Genomic DNA, 8,183 nt, shown 5'->3' with positions numbered 1-8,183 from the left:
AATACTAAAGCAACAAGCAAGCTGCCAGTTTATTAAAAAATTAAACTAAATTTTTGATTTAATCAACGTAGCAACCCTATGGTTTAAGCATACAAAATCGAATGAAATACTCAATTTTTAACGAAAACACATGACTTGTAATCATAAGAAAACCGTATTTCGGGTTTTGATTGCACGAAAACGGGAAAGGGTTTTGGGCTCGGAATACCCTTATTTTATAGCCATGACCCTGTGCTACCCAACGTATACTGCGGTTACTCATGCACCACTCAGATAAGAACGAAAAAATTCGGGTAAAATCCGACTTTTCGATAAGTTGCAAGAACAAGAAACCCGAATTTCGGATTTTAATTGCTCGAAAACGGGAAAGGGTTTTTGGCTCGGAATACCCTTATTTTGTAGCCCTGACCCTGAAAAAATCCTGTAATGCATGAAAAATCCTCATACATTTTTAGTATTTACATACGTATGTACATACACTCATAGAAATCTGGTATAGTGATTCACGAATTTATTTATCGGTTTTAAGGTTGCTGCTTGGTATTAAAATTACCCCTGTCTGCAAAAATGTGCAATATATATTGTAAAACTTTAGTACCAACCTATTACCAGACGGAGTTCGATATTTTTCAATGTCACTTTGGGAGGGTCATGAATTAATTCCGTTTGGTATTATTTTAATACTGGATTCCTAAGAGTGTACATTATTGTAACAAATTCATACATATACGTACACAAATATGAGGCGAACACGTGCACTGATACAAACATATGTAGCATTACGTATGTACATACGTGTACGTATGTACATATGTATACGCACATAATGACCTATTTTACCCTGCATTAAGTTATGTCGTGATGTACTATAATCCTGAAAGTGAGATCATCCTAAAACCTTCGTGATTCCTACGGCGTTGATTCTGACAGCATGGTCAAAATTATATCAAATACATTTTGGGATTTACATAGATAAAGGGCTAGAAATTGATGTTTTAATAGTTAACTAAACCTTGGCAGTTGGAGCTATGAACATAAATAATTTTCATACAAATTACATCACATTTGAAATTTATGCAAGTTCACTCCGCTTGGAGATGTAGCTTTTAACACAAGAGGTCCTAGAGCGGGTTTACATTCATATTGTGACCAAAAGAGTGTCAATTACTGTCAATCCCTCACAACTTTCATAAACATAAAATTTGATAAGGCACTAACTGTCAATGCTAAGGTGATGAAGGCACCCAAAGACGATAAACCGCACATTACACCTTATTAAACCTTACAAAACCAAAAGTAAAACCTTATAAAACCCTATCTCCATGTATCAGAAAGTCTATATACACCAAAATTCGAAATTAGGGTATCACAGGTTCCCAGCTTACGGAAAATTCGAATATTACACCAATTTTTTCCCGCTTATCTGAGTGGTGCATGAGTAGCCACCATGTAGGTTTGCTAGCACAGGGGCATAGCTTCTAAATAAGGGTATTCCGAGCGTAAGAGCCTCACGCGTTTTCGAGCAATTAAAATCCGAAATTCGGTTTTTTCAGGTTTCCAAATTAAGGAAAAGTCGGATATTACCCGAATTTTCTCTCTCTTATCTTAGTAGTGCATGGGTAGCCACGACATATGTTTGGTAGCACTAGGCCGTAGGTACAAAATGCGGGTATTCCCAGTTCAAAAGCTTCGCCAGTTTTCGAGCAATTAAACTCCGAAATTCGGGTTTCGTATGGTAAAAAATGGAAAAGTCGGAGTTTACCCGAATTTTTCGTTCTTATCTGAGAGGTGCATGAGTAACCGCAGTATACGTTGGGTAGCACAGGGTCAAGGCTACAAAATAAGGGTATTCCGAGCCCAAAACCCTTTCCCGTTTTCGAGCAATTAAAATCCGAAATTCGGGTTTCTTGTTCTTGCAACTTACCGAAAAGTCGGATTTTACCCGAATTTTTCGTTCTTATCTGAGTGGTGCATGAGTAACCGCAGTATACGTTGGGTAGCACAGGGTCAGGGCTACAAAATAAGGGTATTCCGAGCCAAAAACCCTTTCCCGTTTTCGAGCAATTAAAATCCGAAATTCGGGTTTCTTGTTCTTGCAACTTATCGAAAAGTCGGATTTTACCCGAATTTTTTCGTTCTTATCTGAGTGGTGCATGAGTAACCGCAGTATACGTTGGGTAGCACAGGGTCATAGCTACAAAATAAGGGTATTCCGAGCCCAAAACCCTTTCCCGTTTTCGTGCAATCAAAATCCGAAATACGGTTTTCTTATGATACAAGTCATGTGTTTTCGTTAAAAATTGAGTATTTCATTCGATTTTGTATGCTTAAACCATAGGGTTGCTACGTTGATTAAATCAAAAATTTAGTTTAATTTTTTTAATAAACTGGCAGCTTGCTTGTTGCTTTAGTATTGGTGTGAGTGCAGTTCTTGTATGACAAAAGTAGTGTGTATGTAAATACTAGGCAAAGTTGAAATAATAGTAATAATTACATTCGTATATGCACGAGCGTATGTGCATATTGAGCTGTGGTTTCGTCCTGGCTTCACTAGTTGAATATCGTGTTCTAGAACCGAGAAAGTATTGATTACGTGTTCATAACACTTAATTGGCTCGATAATAGCCAAATGAGACCGAATCTCAAATTACCCCTTAAAATGGGGCGGGAAGGCAACAAGTTTGAATTTCAACAGTTCTGGAGCTGTGGGGAGCGAATCTCACGTTGCCCCAAATTGGCGGATTTATGGGCGGTAAGGCCAAGTTTTCGGATAAATTCGGCTTAGTCGGCTAACTTCATCCAAACAAAAAAAAGGAGAGGTCAACTTCACACTAATCGTTTGAAGCACCTTGGTCGACTTGCTGTACACCCATGAGGCCACCGTGTAAACGAAAATGTTCGCCCCTACGCAGTTGAGCCCTATAAGGGGGAAGATGAGAAAGCCTGGCATCGGTATTTCATCATGCAACTGGATAGAAACGTACAGAGAGACGACCTGGATTAGGGGAATGCTAAGCACCACCATGGGAACAATTCGTAGCATGAGAAATCCATTGAAGTACTTTTCCAGAATTTGAATACGTCGGTAGATTTGAAGACAAGAATGTTGTTCCCAAATTGATTTCGGCTGAAATAATCAAGAATTTTGTTTATTGGGTCTATATGCTGTTGTACATATGTATCTAGAACTTAGGATGTGTAATATAGCTGAACGATTGTGTACAAATCGCGTACAAATTTCCAGCATCAGGTGAAATCCTATTAATCAAACTTTATAAATTGTATGCTTAACCTTATTGTAAAGTGAAAATAGTCGAGAATCGCGACAATGCCGGGAAACAAGATGCAGAAGACCCACGTCGATCCGGCAAAGAACAACTGCAGAGACATCCATGCTTCAAACAAGACCACGAAAATTTTCGGTTCTGCCGAAGTGTACGAAATTTCCGCACAGCGAAAAGTCGAAAGTAGAAATGGAGGCGTGCAAGGGTCCATGATCAGCAAGGCGGTCACTCCGAAAGGTATTATGATGCAGGTAGACTCTGCCAGACAGAGGTAAACGAACATTACCCTAGCTTCTAACGAAGTTTTCATATTTTCGCCATCTGTGAATTTTTTAAAATTAGTTAAACGTAGAGTCTATGTTGTCACGTAAATTTTAATACCCTTAAGAAGACTTGTGTAACAATGATATGTCGTTGGCATTTGACACGAACAAATTTCTCAGACTTAGAGTCAAATTCGAAGGCAAGGCTTCCAATTAGCCGGGAGAATTTGAAATGTCGAATTACGAAGGGAAGAAAGTCGTTGGTGTACATTGCGAGAAAGAAGGACGGGAATAAATTTTGTGTCTGCAATGCTCCAAATCGTTGGTAGATATTCAGTTTGAGAAGGATGAGTACAATTGTTAAAAGTTGGAGATTTTTATCAAATGTTCATCCAACTAGCTGACGTGGAAACTTGGTGCGAGTGGGCAGTCTTCATATCGACGAGGTAAACCCAGGCAGAAAATCCCCATGTAAATATTTATTTCCGATCGTTTATTTTTCAAGTCCACTTTGGTGTTGAATTAAACATTTTGTAAATAAAGGAAATGAATGAATTATTCATTAGATTTCGAAGTGCAGGCACGGATGTAGCATAGGGAAAGTTATCAGGTGCGCAGTAATTTTAGTGTAAAGCGAGGTTAGAATGTTTCCTGTTACCATTTCTTCAGTCAACATTTTACACTTACTAGGCAGGCAGTTAAACAGGGTGGGGAAAAACTAACAATGCACATGTCTGACATGTTTCTCACGGCTGCTTCAACCCAGCCCTAAAATATCAAGGAACTAAACACAAAGAACAGTTGGTGTGATATTTGAGCGATTCTGCAGGATTCGCGAAATGGCGAAGGTTTTAAGTTGGCAAAAACGCATATTTTAACCATGCAAAACTATGCGGAATTCGCCTCTCGCTTTCCGATTTTCTCTTCCGATTCTCTTCATCAGGTAATCGGTTTTCGAATTTCGTTCAAAATTGAGTCTATTTATTTCTAATTTCCCAACCAAGTTCTGACCCGATTTTTTATCTGTGACTATTAACTAATTTGTTAACAATTTTTGATGTATTAAACGGATTCAATTAGGTTCTTAAATTGTTATTTTTTAATTGGTTCATAACAGTGGACACGAATTTCCTTTCACAATGCGTATATATTTTTATTTGTAATCCTATTTGAACATAAAAAAGAGTATACCAAGTTTCCTATTGTGGTAAGGGTCCAACATCACACAAATTGACAAGATTTTTGTACTCAAGCTCATTAAAAATACGCAACGCGAAAGATAAAATCGAGCCCGCCATTCTCAACCAATTAAAAAAATCATAATTTCCACTTAAGTTAATTGAATAGATTTAAAATATTAAAAATTGTTAAAACATTATTTAATAGCCACAAATAAAAAATCGGGTCAGAACTTGGTTGGGAACTTAAAAATTAATGAACTCAATTTTGAACGAAATTCGCAAACGGATGACCTTATGAAGAGAATCGGAAGAGAAAATCGGAAAGCAGAGAGGTGAACTCCGTATAGTTTCGCATGGTGAAAATACGCGTTTTTGCCAACATAAAACCTTCGCCATTTCGCGAATTCTGCAGGAGTGCTCAAGTGTCACACCAACAGTTCATTGTGTTCAATTCCTTGATATTTAAGCGCTGGTTTGAACCAGGTCCGTGAGAAACATGTCTGAAACAATTCATCAAGGCCACTACTTACTAAGTAGTGGCCTTGATGAATTGTTATGTACCCATCCACACAAATTTATGTAGCCTTTGCGATTGATTTATTGCGTTCATGGTAAGAGAAACATGTATGTACACACGTGTGCAAACATCTATTCCTACTGAAAACATGTGGCAAGCAGAAGTAATACATTCGAGACCAGGCCAGCGGTTATTCTACATTTCTATGTATTTATTATGCTACTGATTTAATCTTGATCAAATGTTTGTAATTAAGTGCATTTTCATACTAGTGATAAAAATTCAAATTAAGGTAAAAACCTAATACATATGCAGCATGTATCAATTTCGGTAAAAATCTCATTTTATCCAAGCACACCCCCTGCTGCTGAGGGGTTAGGGGTGCTCCTGTTCCCCCTATAATTGATGGAAGCCTCCCTCTAGGATCATACACATGATACCCTAACCCGAACAGGATTTTCTTAATGCTTTCTTCGCGTTATCCAGCTAGCTGACAGACGGACAAAGAATCAACGAAAACCATAATTTCAATTGGTTTTAACGAAAGAAATTATACACTATATACGTACTTGGTATCCAAATTTCTCAAATTTTGGAAAAATAAAGCTTGCAGAAATAGCTTTCTCGTACAGATACTTCAATTGGGGTAAAATGAGGCAACAAGTCAAACATGCCATTTTGAACGGATTTTCAACGCTAACCACGAATATACTGCGGGTTTTGACCTACGACGGAACAATGAGCGTGTGAACGACAAAAACATGTCAGACGTGTCAATTGTGACAAATATTCGTCTGACAAAGACAATATTATGTTTATTTTGACATATGTACAGCACACTGGTTTCACAGCTTGGTTACATGCATATGTCACGGTTTACTTTCTTCTGTACATTATTCATCATACTTATTCTCTGAGCAAAATAGGCCGACTCCTAATTTGCATAATGCATACATCACAAAATCTCACAACACATTTCGGCGTTTAAATGTGTTCAATTAGATATATGTATTTATGTAAGAGTTAAATTATGAATGGCGTTGAACCTTAATATTAATGGGAAATATTCTAGTTCACCACAGTTTTAAATTTATCTATTAAAATATATCTGATCACACACATGGCAGTGAGGAAGTGACCTATGAAATGAAATTTTTATGCGGTCTCAATTATGCAAATGATGGGATGATATTTTGATTAGAGAATACCAGCATTGTTAATTCTTCAAGCAGACAAAGAAGCGTTATTTGAGTTCAGTTGGAGAATTTTTGGATAGGCTTTTAGAAATATTAATATCATCTGCACCACACCCACCGTATTTACGTATGTATACCTTTGCACCACATTTCAATCTATTGTGTCAAATTAGGTTTAATAATTTTTTGCTGAATAACATTCATTAAGTTCGTTAATTAATTTTACTACATTCAGAAAATGTTTTGTGTGGATGAGCTTATTCAACATTAAAAATTAAATTTATTTGGCTGATTTAAACTACATCATTTTGCTTTTGGATAAATTTTATTTAGTGCAATTATGCAAAATTGGTTGAGATTATTTAAGATAGCATGATGTTAGGATTATCTGTGTGTTATATGGACTCTTAATTTGCGACCTGTACCCGGCTGGATTAAAAACAAAATAAATTTAAGGATTACGGTTTTATCATTACCTGTAGGTTTTTATTTTGACTTTGTTGGAATGTTAAAAGCAATTAACCAAGTAAAATAATTTATGTAGCACCTTTATAATAAATCATACACCGAAAATAATAACAATGTTTCTGGACTTGGTTTAAGCGCACACCGCGGAATTAGCTGGAACACAGGTGAGCCTCCTAGAGTCAAACAGCATTGGAAATGGGCAGGTGTAAGACCTCAAGCTTCCCCTGATGCACCCGATGTACTTGCTACAGTCCGTCACATCCGCATAGTATCCGTCCTCTCGGCCCGAACAGTCAAATCCTGTAATAGCGCAGATAAAACAGGAAATTAGTAGCAGCCCACCTGTGAGTTTTTGGGAATTATACATTTTTATGCATACCCTGATCCTCTACACAGGTCGGCGGATCTTTCTCCCAAGTACCATCCGAGGCACATACGACTGAGGCGCCTCCGTCAAGGGCAAACCCAGCATTGCAGTAGAAAGTGGCGACAGAGCCAGCGATGTAGTTATCCACCGAAAACCAGCCGTTGCTAGGTGCACTCAAAGGGTCGCACATTGTCACTATTTCGTCGATGATATCCTGAACGTCTTCAAATTCGTCTTGCGATTGTTTCGTATTTTTTGCGAAGTGCAAGCTACCCGTCGACACGTAGTCATATAAACATTGCTTCGAATTCGCACAAACTTCACTGGCTTCTGGGAAGTCTTCCGGATTAGGTTCGTCAAAGTTAGGAGTGAACGTGAAATCTTGATAGGAGGCGTGGGTTTTACCAAAATCATATGCAAAAATAGATTGGGTCGCCGTAGTTCTCCATTTCACTCCAAACTCATTGTGAATCTCCTGCTGGGATGAATTCAGTGGTAACGGGACCCCATTGGGGGCAGTGAAGTCGTTTTCTGGAACCCTGTCGATAGAGCCAAGAAGACCGGTGTAACCCTGACCCGACAAATCAGTTGTTGCGAAACTAATAATGCTTAGAGCTCCTAAATCCGTAGCGGTGATATTGAAACTGAATCCGGTGCTGAATGCGACCAGCACTGTGCTAATAATTCTTTGCGAGTTAAAGTAGACGGAAAGAGAACCGTCGACTTGTGTTTCGGAAACGAAGGGCTTTCCGCTTTGAGAACTGAAACCGTGTGGAATTTCCACGAGCGATTGGTTGACAAGGACGACAAGTCCATGGCCTGGCTGCTCGGTGCAAGTCACTTGTAGTTTGATTAGGGGTTCGTTGTTGTTGATTTCCTGGAAGGCGAAGGATGTGAAAGCAGAGGC

Source organism: Folsomia candida, unplaced genomic scaffold (genome assembly GCF_002217175.1).
Source record: "Folsomia candida strain VU population unplaced genomic scaffold, ASM221717v1 Fcan01_Sc012, whole genome shotgun sequence".
NCBI lineage: Eukaryota > Metazoa > Arthropoda > Collembola > Entomobryomorpha > Isotomidae > Folsomia > Folsomia candida.
Note: the sequence above shows the minus strand (reverse complement) of the source record.